The sequence below is a fragment of the Pteropus medius genome, unplaced genomic scaffold (genome assembly GCF_902729225.1).
Source record: "Pteropus medius unplaced genomic scaffold, Ma_sr-lr_union100, whole genome shotgun sequence".
NCBI lineage: Eukaryota > Metazoa > Chordata > Mammalia > Chiroptera > Pteropodidae > Pteropus > Pteropus medius.
This window is the reverse complement of record NW_024350325.1, coordinates 8,497,110-8,510,816: the sequence shown is the minus strand read 5'-3', so window position 1 is coordinate 8,510,816 and position 13,707 is coordinate 8,497,110. Positions and strand designations below refer to the sequence as shown.

The 13,707-nt window shown below is 36.6% G+C and overlaps 1 pseudogene; it reads left to right on the top strand.

Moving 5' to 3' along the window:
* The first annotated feature begins 244 nt into the window (after positions 1 to 244).
* On the top strand, positions 245 to 363 carry LOC120583951 (uncharacterized; annotated as a pseudogene).
* Positions 364 to 13,707: the final 13,344 nt, after the last annotated feature.

Sequence of the window (13,707 nt, the reverse complement as noted above, 5' to 3'; positions counted from 1 at the left end):
ATACATATAGTTAAGCACATAAAGTACACTAATATTAAGTATATAGCTTGATGAGTGTTTGTAAACATATAGACCTATATAACTATCTCCCACATTAGTAATTAATACATTTCTAGCCTCCCAGAAAGTTACCTGTGCCCCTCCCAGGCAACTCCTCACACACCAGAGGTAACTACTATTCTGACTTCTTTCACCATCTATCAGCTTCATGTGTTGTTGAACTTCTTCTAAATAGTATCATGCCATCTATGGCCATGCCATCCTGAACGTGCCTGATCTCATCTGATCTGGGAAGCTAAGCAGGGTCGGGCCTGGTTAGTACTTGGATGGGAGACCATCTAGGAATACCAGGTACTGCAGGCATTTAAACAAACAAACAAACAAACAAACAGTATGATGCCATATGTATTCTTTTGTGTTTGGCTTCTTTTAATCAACCTAATGTCTGTGAGAGTTATTCACATTGTTGTATCAGAAGTTTCTTCTTTTTTCTCCCCATTTTTTTTTTTTTTGTATTTCATATGTCAATATATTTATCCACTTTCCCATAGATAGACATTGTAGTTATTTGCATTTTGGGGTTATTATGAATAAACAGTAGCCTTAACAACCATAAAGCACGCACCCACGTATCTGATTTCTAATTACGCATATTAAGATTAAAGCAAGCATGATTATTCTTTATAATCAAATAAAATCCTTGTTATCTGAGTTTTTAAAAAGTTCTGTATAATTTTAATTGAGGATTCCAAAATAATTCAATGAAGAAAAACTGGTCTTTTCAAGAAATGGTGCAGGGACATCACTGGATATCTTTGCACAAGAGAATAAAGTTGAACCCCTATTTCACACCATATACAAAAAGTTAACTCAGAATGTATCCAAGACCTAAATGTAAGAGCCGAACATATATTACTCTTAGAAAAAAATATGAGAGTCAATTTTCTTGACCTTGGATTAGACAATTATTTCTTAGATATAAAGCCAAAAGTATAAGTGACACACACAAAAAGAAATAGATAAATTGGGCTTCACCAAAATTGCCTTTTGTGCTTCAAAGGACACCATCAAGAAAGTGGAAAACAACCCACAGAATGAGAGAAAATATTTTCAGTTTATATAATCTGATAAGGTCTTATATCCAGAATATATAAAGCCCTCCTACAACTCAAAGGTTAAAAAAAGGTAAATAACCCAATTTTCAAATGGGCAAAGGATCTGAATAGACATTACTCCAAAGAAGATATACAAATAGCCAATAAGCACATGAAAAGATGTTCAACATCATTGGTCATTAAAGCAATGCAAATCAAAGCTACAATGATATGCTAATTCACACCTACCAGGACAGTTAAAATTTAAAAATACAGACAATAACAAGTATTGGCAAGGATGTGGAAAAATTGGAACCCTTCTACATTGCTAGTGGGACTGTAAATGATGCAGACACTTTGGAAAACAGTGTGGCAGTTCTTCAAAAGTTTAAACACAGAGTTACTGTGTGATCCAGTAATTTCACTCCTACCAAGAGAATTTAAATATATGTTAAATATATGTTTACTAAAAAAAACTATACATGAATGTTCATAGCTTCATTATTTATAACAGCCAAAAAGTAGAAAGAACCCAAATATCCATCAACTGATGCATGGATAAACAAAATATAGTATATCTGTTACACTAGAATAGTATTTAATCATAAAAAGGAATGAAGTGCATGCTACAATCACACTAAACAAAAGAAGCCAGACAAAAAGACCACATATTCTATTTCATTATATGAAATGTCCCAAACAGGTAAATCCTTAAGAGTTAGAAAGTAGGTTAGTGATTGCCAGGGTCTCGGGGGAGGGCAGAAGAGGGAGCGACTCCTAATGGGTGTGGGGTTTCTTTATGGGGTGATGACCACGGTTGCACTTCTATGAATATATTGAAAACTATTGAATTGTACACTTTAAAGAGTTGGATTTTATGGCATATGAGTTATATCTCAATGAAGCTGTTATTTTTTTAATTCTGTGTATAGAGTTCCTTTATACAGCAACCTACCTGCCTAGGTGCATTTAATATAGAAATCAGTTTCTAAGAATTCAGTTTGCATGGTACTTTCTAGGTTTTAGATGAAGTATAATTACAATATATTTATTTCAGTGGCTTCATTCATTTGTTGTTTTTATAAATATTTATAGAGTGCTGATAAATTAAAAACTTATAAAATGGAACTTTCTTATTTTTTCTGAAAATTGGGGGAAATTCAAGGATCTTCCTAACATTTTATTCCACTCCTTCCCAAATCTTTACATATCGTTTTTTTTAATTAATTATTTTATTTTTAATTCTTTAATGTCTCCACATTTTTAAAACTTATTACCCCATATACCTTCCCCCCTCCACCCTATCCTCTGGTAACCATTAGTCTATTGTCATGTCCATGTTCTCTGTTTGTCCTGTTCATTTGTTGCTTTTAGGTTTATATCCCCTATATAAGTGATATCATGTGGTTTTCAACTTTTTCTGTCTGGCTTATTTCGTGTAGCATTATTATCTCAATGTCCATCCATGTTGTCACAAATGGCAGTATTTCATCTCTTCTTATGGCTGAGTAATATTTCATTGTATATATGTACCACAGCTTCTTTAGCCAATCATCTATCTTAGGACACTTCAATTGCTTTCATATCCCGGCCACTGCGAATAATGTTGCTATGAACATTGGTGTGCAAGTATCTTTTCGAATATGGGTTTTCAAGTCTTTGGGGTAAATACCCAGTAGGATTGCTGGATCATATGGTAGATCAATTCTTAGTTTTTTGAGGAAACTCCATACTGTTTTCCATAGTGACTGTACCATTTTGCAGTCCCACCAGCAGTGTATGAGGGTTCCTTTTTCTCCTCATCCTCTCCAACACTTGTTATTACTTGCCCTATTGATTATAGCGATTCCAACAGGTGTGAGATGGTATCTCATCGTGTTTTTGATCTGCATTTCCCTAATAGTTAGTGATGTTGAGCATCTTTTCAAATATTTGTTGGCCATTTGTATGTCCTCTAGGGAGAAGTGTCTGTTCACATCCTCTGCCAATTTTTTGATGAGATTGTTTGGGGTTTTTTGTTGTTGTTATTGAGTTGTTTGAGTTCTTTGTATATTTTGGATATTAGGCCCTTGTGGGAGGTGTTGCTTGCAGATATATTTTCCCATTTGGATGGTTCTCTCTTTACCTCGCTGACGATTTCTTTTGCTGAGCAGAAGCTTTTTAGTTTGATGTAGTCCCATTCATTTATTTTAGCTTTTACTTCCCTCGCCTGGGAGGTCAAATTCATAAAATCCTCTTTAAGTCCAAGGTCCTTGAGTTTTGTCCCTATATTTTCTTCTATGCATTTTATTGCTTCAGGTCTTATATTCAGGTCCTTAATCCATTTTGAGTTAATTTTGGTGTGTGGTGATAGACAACAGTCTAGTTTCATTCTTTTGCAGGTGGCCTTCCAGTTTTCCCAGCACCATTTATTGAAGAGGCTTTCCTTTCTCCTCGGTATGTTTTTGGCTTTTTCTGTCCAAAATTATTTGCCAATCTAAATAAGTTTTACTTCTGAACTCTCGAATCTGTTGCACTGGTCTGTGTGTCTGTTTTTTGCCAATACCATGCTGTTTTGATTACTGTCGCTTTGTAGTATAATTTGAAGTCAGGCAGAGTGATGCCTCCAGCCTTGTTCTTTTTTTCTCAGAATGGCTTTGGCAGTTTGGGGTCTCCTGTGCTTCCATACAAATCTGATAATTTTGTGTTCTATTTCTTTAAAAAAATGCCGATGGGATTTTGTTGGAGATTGCATTAAATCTGTATAATGTTTTAGGTGTTATCGTAATTTTTACTATGTTGACTCTTCTAATCCAAGAACATGGAATATCTTTCCATTTCTTTGTATCTTCTTCGATTTCTTTTAATAGGGTCTTATAGTTTTCATTACATGGGTCTTTCACATGTTTTGTTAAATTTATTCCTAGGTATTTTATTCTTTTTGTTGCAATTGCAAAAGGAATCATTTTTCCACTTTTTTTTCCTGAGACTTCATTATTAGAGTATAGGAATGCTATGGATTTTGGAACGTTGATTTTATATCCAGAAACTTTACTGTATTTGCTTATTGTTTCTAGTAGTGTTCTTGTGGAGTCTTTAGGGTTTTCTGTTTAGAGAAGCATGTCATCTGCAAATAGTGACAGTTTGACTTCTTTGTTTTCTATTTGGACGCCTTTATATTTTTCTCTTGCCTGATTGCACTTGCTAGGACCACCAATGTTATATTGAATAACAGTGATGATAGTAGACAGCCTTGTCTTGTTCCTGATCTTAAGGAAAGTTTTTTAGTTTTTTACCATTAAGTATAACGTTGGCTGAGAGTGTGTCATATATGGCCTTTATTATGTTAAAGTACTCTCCTTCTATACCCATTTTATTAAGTGTTTTGATCATAAATGGATGCTGCATCTTGTCGAAGGCTTTTTTCTACATCTATTGATATGATCATATGATTCTTATTTTTAATTTGTTTATGTGGTGTATCACATTAATCAATTTGCACATGTTGAACCATCCTTGTGTCTCTGAGATGAAGCCCACTTGATCGTGGTGTATAATCTTTTTAATATGTTGCTGTATTCGGTTCCCTAGTATCTTATTTAGAAATTTTGCATCTGTGTTCATGAGAGATACTGGTCTGTAGTTTTCTTTGTTTGTGTTATCTTTACCAGATTTTGGTATCAGGGTAATATTAGCCTCATCAAATGAGTTAGGAAGTATTGCCTTGTCTTTGATTTTTTTGGAAGAGTTTGAGGAGACTAGGTATTAAATCTTCTTTGAATATTTGGTAGAATTCACTGGTGAAGCCATCTGGTCCTGGACTTTTACTTTTTGGTAGGTTTTTGTTGATTATTTCAATTTCCATACTGCTGATCAGTCTATTTAGATTTTCCAGTTCTTGATTCAGTCTAGGAAGGTTGTATCTTTCTAAGTACTGGTCTATTCTTTTAGGTTATTATATGTGGTGTTATATACTTTTTCATACTATTCTTGTGTGATCCTTTGTATTTCTGTGGTGTCTGTCGTAATTTCTCCTCTTTCATCCCTGATTTTGTTTATTTGTGTTCTTTCTCTTTTTTCTTTAGTGATTCTTGCCAGAGGTTTGTCAATTTTTTTATCCTCAAAGAACCAGCTCTTTATTGCATTTATTTTTCTATAGTTTTTTTTTTGTTTGTTTATTTTCAATTTCATTATTTTCTGCTCTAATTTTTAGTTTCTTTCCTTCTGCTGACTTTAGGCTTCGTTTGTTTCTCCTTTTCTAGTTTTTAAATATGAAGTGTTAGGTTATTTATTTGGGCTTGTTCTTGTTTTTAGATAGGCCTGTAATAACAAGAACTTTCCTCTTATGACTGATTTTGCTGTGTCCCCAAAGTTTTGATATGTTGTACTATCATTATCATTCATTTCTATGTATTTCATCTTCTTTTTATTTATTCTGACCCAGTTATTTTTCAGTAGCATGTTGTTTAATCTCCATGTACTTATGATTCTTCCCACTTTCCTTTTACAGTTGATCTCCAGGTTCGAAGCATTATGATCAGAGAATATGGTTGGTATGATTTCAACCCTCTTTTATTTGTTGAGGCTATCTCTGTGTCCCAGTATATGGTCAATCCTTGAGAATGTTCTGTGTGTACTAGAGAAGAATGTATAAATAGCTGTTTTAGGATGAAGGGCTCTGTAAATGTCAATTATGCCCAGTTGTTCTAATGTGTCAGTTAAGGATGTTATTTCCTTATTGATTTTCTGCTTGGATGTTCTTTCCATATCTGACAGTGGGGTATTTAGGTCCCCTACTATGATAGTGTTTTGGTCTGTTTCTCCTTTTAGTTCTGTTAGGAATTATTTTCCACATTTTGGGGCTCCCCAATTGGGAGCATATATATTAATAAGTGTTATGTCTTCTTGGTACATTATTCCCTTTATCATTATGAAGTGTTGCTCCGTATCTTTCTCTACCTTTTTTATTTTGAACTCTATTTCGTCTGCTATTAGTACTGCCTCTCCCGTTTTTCTCTGAATGCTATTTGCTTGAAATATCATTTTTCACCCTTTCACTTTGAGTCTATATTTGTCTTTGGAACTGAGACGTGTCTCTTGGAGGCAGCATATGGTTGGGTTTTGTTTTTTGATCCAACCTGCAACTCTGTACCTTTTTATCAGTGAGTTCATCCCATTTACATTTAAGGTGATTATTGAAATAATCATCCTAGCTTAGTGTTTCCATTGCTTCCTTGTCCTTGTGTTTCTGGTTGTTTTTTGTTTGTTTGTTTGTTTCTTTATTGGTTGGCTTTTGCGGCTTTTTCTTCTAATCCTTCTTATTTTATGTTATTTACTTCAGTTCTGAATCTTTGCATGTGGTTACCATTATGAATATGTAGAGGATACACACACACACACACATATGTGTGTATATGTATATATATATATATACATACTATATATATATAATGTATATATATGCTCTACATATATATATACTATATATATACATATCGTAGTCCGTTTTCTTCTGTGTGTGCCTTATCTCCATTCCCCTTTGCAAATTTGGATCTTTAATTCCTCCCCTTTTCAGTCATTGTTGTCTCAATTTGTCCCTATGTGTGTTAAACGTTCGTTACTATCTTGCTATAGCAAATCTCTTCTTTTTGATTAAACTTATAATGCCGGGTTCTTAGTAAGGGTTGCACTCCTCTGCTTCTATCTGCCTGCTAGTTGCTTTACTCCTAGTTTTTTTTTTTTTTTTTTTGGTCATTTCGTTTTAGCTGAGCCGACCCCTTTCAGTATTTCCTGTAGTGCAAGCCTCATAGTAGAGAATTCCCTCAATTTTTGTATGTCTGGAAAGGTCTTTATTTCTCCTTCAAATCTAAAGGAAAGCTTTGCTGGATATATTATTCTTGGTGGTAGTTCCTTTCATTCAATAGTTTGAATATTTGATTCTACTCTTTTCTGGCTTGTAAGGTTTGTTCCGAGAAGTTTGACGATAATCTATCAGCCTGCTAGTCACTTTACTCCTAATTATGTACTTTTTTTGTCATTCCGTTTTAGGTGAGCTGACCCCTTTCAGTATTTCCTGTAATGCGGGCCTTGTAGTGGAGAATTCCCTTAATTTTTGTATGTCTGGAAAGGTCTTTATTTCTCTTTCATATCTAAAGGAGAGCTTTGCTTGATACATTATTCTTGACTGGTAGTTTCTGTCATTCAATAGTTTGAATATTTGAGTTCTCTTCTTTCTGGCTTGTAAGGTTTGTGCTAAGAGGTCCGATGATAATCTAATGGGTTTTTCTTTATAGGTTACTGTCTTCTTTTCCCTTGCTGACCTCAGAATTCTGACTTTGTCATTGATGTTTGATAATTTTAATACAATGTGTTCTGGTGAAGGCCTATTTGGGTTGAGGCAACTGGGTGTTCTGTTGACTTCTTGAATTCCAAGCTCCAGCTCATTCCTAAAATTTGGGAAATTCTCATCAACTATTTGTCTGAAAATGCTTTCTAGTCCCTGCTCCTTTTCCTCCCCTTCGAGAATGCCCATTATTCTTATGTTTCCTCTCTTGATGGTATCAGCTAGTTCTTGTATTTCTCTTTTGTTATTTTTCATTCTTCAGTTTCTCTCTTCTTCCTTCTGATTTATTTCTAGATTTCTGTCTTTGATATCACTGATCTTTTCCTCTATTTGGTCGACTCTATTTCCCAAGCTTGCTATTTCATTTTTCACCTCTTGCAGTGTGTTCTTCATCTCCAGAAGTTCTATTTGGTTCTTTTTGTGAGTTTCAAACTCCTTGCTAAAAAACTCATTCTGCTCATCTAGTTGTTTTTTCAATTCCTGAAATTGTTGATTGAATCATTTTGGATCTCACTGAGTTTTTCCAGAAGTACCATCCTGAATTTTCTGTCATTTACATCACATATTTCTATGTTTTTAAGCTTATTTTCTGGAGATTTTTCTCTTTTTTTCTGAGCTACTTTGTCACCTTGGTTGTTCATGGTGTTTAAGGGACCATTTCTCTGCCTGGGCATTAATCAAAGTGTATTCTGCATTTTGTCCAGAAAGAAGATTTATTATATAAAGGTTTCTCTTTAGCTTGCTGGAAAGAAGGTGTTTTTCTTTTGGTTTCCAGTAGGTGGCATGTAAGCCTCTTGGATTCCTGCTTTATATAGTCTTAATAATGCCTTTTTTTCCCTAATAGATATTCAATCACGCTCGCTACCCTCAGTCTTCGTCCCTGTCAGTATTAGCGACAGTTTTGGTAGCGTTTGCTCAGATCCCCCTGGGGTTCTGCGGTATTCAGTCTCGGAGGATATTGGAGGAGGGGTCCTCTGGGGTTTGGGGGCTACCACTCAGCCTCGCAGTTTTGCAACCGTAGCTGGTAAAAATCAACTGTTATTTTTCTGCCGTCCTCACTTCTCTGTCATCCCTACTTCTCTGCTGTCCTGCTTCTCTGCTTTCTGCCCTTATGACTGAGCCCTACTGCCTGCCATGTGGAGCTCAGAACTCTCCCAGGCAGGGCTGTTCAGGGAACTCGCTGCACCTTCTCCCCTCCCCTTCCTCTTACAGGGAGCTCTGGCGGCCGCGTGAGGCAGCTTCTTTATTACTCCCAATCCACGGCCCGACACCTAGGGCTCTGACCTGTGGTAGCTCTTATGTGCAGATCCCACGCTCAGAGGTGCTGGTGTGCAGTTTGGGTGTTTTTTGTTGAGTTTTAGATGTTCAACTTATTGTTGTTTCAAGGGGTTAGATTCGGGGATATCTCTTACTCTGCCATGTTTCTGATGTCACTCCTACATCTCGTTTTATAGAATGTATTAAGTCCTTAGTATGACTGAGGTCAACATTAAATGTTAGACATGACACCTACAAACACAAAGTTTAAAAAAAGAAATATGTAATAATTTTTAAAGAATTCAGTTAAAAGTTTGGAATAAGCAAAATAAGAAAAAAAAAGTTTTTCAATATATGCACTTGTTAGCAGGCCCATTTTCCTACATTGACATTCTCTTAGCCATAACATAACTCTGGAGCTTCTCTTTGTTTGTATTTCCAAGTTATTTACTTCACAGGGTTTGTTGTTTTTGTTTGGGGTTTTCTTCTTAGCAATTTTCAAATATTGCAGAGTTTTATAAACTTTCACCAACAATTTTGAGTGACCTCACATTCTCTGTGACTTGGCGTACTAGTGGCCTACTAGTTGTGCCCAGAACTACACTAGCTGTACCCAGAACCACATCTACGATCATAGACACACATCTTATAACAGTTCTTTCCCAGCATGAGAATCAAGCTTCTGACGAACCTTGCATTTGGAATATTCGTGTGCAGGACCATTACTGAGAAAATAGGTTTGGAAGGATTGTAAAACCTTATGAAAAACTATAAATATTTTTACATTCACAAAAATAAAACGACAGGCACTAACTGACATTATACATATCTTAAATTAGTAGTGTTGGGTACATTTTAACCTAATAATCCATTTTCCTTCCTTGTTATATTTCAGGATCTTCCTCAAATTTTCAGTAAGATACTTATAATTTTGGTTGTTTACAGCTATTACGTATACCAAGAAGTATTTTTTTTCTCTGTCTGATCCTTCTGCAAATGTGCATTCCCTTCTGATATCATAATTTGGAGATGGTGACTTCTCGCTCCTTGGCCCTACTGCAGTCCCAAGACACAGAATCACTGGAATGTTTGAGATGCTTTGGGAAACTTTTATTTGAAATATTTGGCACAGCTAAGTGTTTTCCAACCTCCCTTTCATAATACCAGGTTTTGTAGCCTTATCTTTGACCACAGAAACTTCATACAAAACACTTACCATCAGCACCTTGAAGACAAATAACAGGTTTAAGTACCCTCCTACTACTAGACAAGGGTGTGGATCCAAGGACTACTTTCCCTCACCTTCTTTTATTTCTTTTAGGAATGCAAAACCTACTTCCATATCACCTTTTGTGTTTCCTTTTTATCTTTATCTTCAATATCTCGTTTTCCTAAGTACTTAGAATCTAAATTGGTGAGGAAAAGGTATTTGGAAGGACAGTAGGACACTCACATTGAGTAAAAGAACTTGAGGATGAGGAGGGATTACAAAACTCCTCTGAGTTTATGACAGCCTGCTTTCTCTTCCACGGAAGGGAAGATTAAGGTACAGTCCTCCCAGGTTGAAAGTTTTTGGTAAATTACATTTTTTAGGGGATCTTATTTATAGAGCACATGCTATTGGCTTTTTTTCTTTCATTTTTAATATTAAAAAGTTTACTTAATCCTCTATTATTTCTATTTTTCTGTACCTCTATCAAATTCCATTTTTTCCCCGATCCCATCTTCTCTTTCCTTCCTAATGCCAGATCAACGTGTTTTCCAAATCTCCAACCTGGCTTAACTGTTTTAGCAATTGACAGTGCTAAATACTCTTTTCTTTGGGTCATTTAGAGACACCCTACGAAGGATACCCCTGCAAAATGTTCAGTGGTGCAGCTAACAGAGCAGAGCTGTAGAAGGTTCTGTGTAATTTTGTAATTTTTCTTCCTTTTCCCCTTCCCCTTCCCCTCCTTCTTCCTCTTCCCCTTCACTTCTCCTTCTTTTCCTTCTCCTTTTCTTCTTTTCCTCCTCCTCCTCCTCCTTCTTCTTCTTCAGTTGTTGAATGTAGGTAAAATACTTCATAGTTTAGCAAATCCAGATTAAATTTAAACGTCAACTTCAGAGATAAGAGGAGAGAAAGAAACATAAAAATTAGGAATTTATTCTTAAATGTAGCAGTTTAGGGAGGCAGTTTGCATAGCGGCTAAGAACACAGACAATAGAGCCAGACTGCCCAGGTTTGAATGCAGTGTCATCTCTTACTGACTGTGTGACTTTGAGCACCTTTTTTTTTTTTTTTTAATCTTGTCTTTACCTCAGCTTCCTCAATTGCAAAGTGGAGGTTGTTTTGCCTCATGGGGTTGTTACAAGAATAAGTTTATAAAAACTCACTTAGAACAGTACCTGGCAATAGTAAGTACTATAGAAATGTCAGTTACACTTACTTAAAATTATAATAATGAATAGATTGAGGCCCTAGAAACATTTTTAGTTTTTATAAATATGAGGTTTTGATAATGTTTCTGATTTTTAAAAGATCACAAATGTGGTTTGGATTACCACCCCACCCCACCCCCCCACCCCGCCAAAAAAAAGGGTTTGTCTTAATAACTGGTTAACGAGTTTTTAAGAAAGAAACCATTTGTATGACCCAGTAAATACAGTGTAAAGTTCACTAACAGGAGATGTCTGGCTGGGATAGAAACTATTAAAGAAAATCCTGAGCATGATGTCAACTTGGAAACACATGCTTTACATTATTGTCCTATCAGTTTTCGAGTTCCTGGAATATGTCGCTGAAGCAGACAGACCCTTTTTTTTTTTTTAAGTAATCATTTTCTGTTATTGCATTTGACTTAGATAAACGACCTTCTAACTATTGGGAAACTTTTTGTAGGCTTTGTGATGGTTATTTAAAGCCACAGCTGTGAAAGACTGTCAAAATACCTTGAGTACTGTACTTTTCAAAAAGGAAAGATAATTCCTTTGAAAATAATAATGGAAGGATAATAGAATCCCAGATATGAGAAGGAATAGGGTCTGCAAGCTCATGGATGGCATTCATCTGCCAAGACAGGGAAGTCCATTTCAGGAGCTAACCGGTTTTGCTTGCTTCATAGTACGGAGTACTCTTGAGTTGCTACAATGAGGGCAAAGTGCACTGGGCAATGCTCCAGCAGATTACTTTTTAGCCAGGAAAGACTATGGCAATTCTGCCTCTATTTAATGGCCAGTTCACAGCCATCTAATAGTCTGGTTTTTCACTGAATATGTGACTAACTTAAATATATATATTTCACATATGCCCTACTTTAAGTAATATTTCTGAACAAATATTTTACCTTGTAACAACTTATTTTTGTAGTGACCTCACCTTTAGAAACAATAGGTTAAGGATAAGACATGGTACATGCTAACCACCATGTCTCACTTCTAGTTAGTTATCTGCTAAAAATTTATTAACTAAAGGGATTTACTAGCCGGATCACTGCCTATAGGTACAAAATATTTTAACAATGACGCATTCTGCTTCTGTACCCCTGCTTGCTTACCCACCTCTTAGTTATCAGTTAATGAATGGAGGAGATATAGTCTTTTGTGTAAAGATTAAGGATGTTGGGGATGGGATCGAGGGCTTAAAACCTTTGTGCCCCTGCGTCTCGGGGCTGCTCCTTTGCAAGGACAGCCGCCGGCTAATAAACTGTCTCTTGGACTAGAGCACTGGAGTTGGGCCTGGTTATTTCGGTCACAACAATTTTATTGTCTATACATGAGTTATGGCAGCTTGTAACCAACATGGAGATTAATGAACCATACAAAAATAAAGTGCAAATCTGCATTTTGAACCACGAGCACATTTAAGAGGGCTGTAGCATTAATTACAAGAGTTCGATGTTCAGATTTTGAGAGGCAGCATGATCTGGCTGAGCAAACACAAGTTTAGGAGTCCTACTGCCGGCATTTGAATCCTACCTTGTTTATTTTCTAGTCATCTGAGGCTTCACAAGTTACTTAATCCAAGTCTATTTATTCATCAATAAAATGGGGACAAAATCCACTTTGAAACGTTTCAAGAATCCAATTAGATACATATGTGAAAGAGTGCCTACCTCACGGACAGAAAAATTTTCTCTCCAACATTCTATTCAACTCTCCCCTCTCTCCCAATAGAAAAAACTTCTCAGAATAATAGTCAAGGATTTCAGTAAAAGAAAATTCCATGTGTAAAGTACTTTATAGGCAGTGAGGGGTGTCTATCCTCAATTAGTTTAGTAATAACCTTGGTCATTAATTCTGTGGTAACTAAGTCTCAAAGTACAAAACTTGGAGGTATTCCTAAGTATTGTAATGAAACCGCACCATTTGTCGAGACAGCAAAGGGACTCAAGACCCTGAAAAAAAATTACCTTATTCTGTGGAGAAAAATCCTTCATAAAGGATATTTGTAGTCAGGTAACTAAAAAGTTAAATATAGGAACCCATTACATATTAAGTGAAAGTTTCGTGTCCGGTTTCCCAGGACCTGAACCCTGGGGGAAAAAAGCCAGAATGAAAACCTTGTATTTGGGAACATAGGTTTGAGCCAGGTTAATTCTAGAGGTCGTCCCAGACCATCTCCGGACACGTGGTGTCTTAAGATGTTAAATCCACCAGGGACGGATGATTAATTAGGCGCAGAGATGACAGGCGACCGCCAAAGGAGCCTTTTTCATCAAAGCAAAAAAGGAACAAGCAATAGGAACCGAGGGCTTCCCTTGGGGGCCCGGCAGCCTTCCCGCTCCCTCCATGATTCCCTTCACACTCCTCAGAACCCAGTCCACAAAGAGGATGAGCTTGGAAGGGACTGGTTAAGAAGCACCTCGCTGCCCCGCCCTGGCGGTCCCCTCCCGTGGTGGCCTCCTGTGCGCCCCGGACCGCGCGGCATCGAAGGCCACGGATTGCGTATCTCCGCACCTAAAATGCTCCAGGGCCGACTTAGACCCCTGGGTGCGCACTCACAGTGCAATCACTAACAAGTAGTATTCCTGGGGCCTGTGTGTCTATATAGGATTT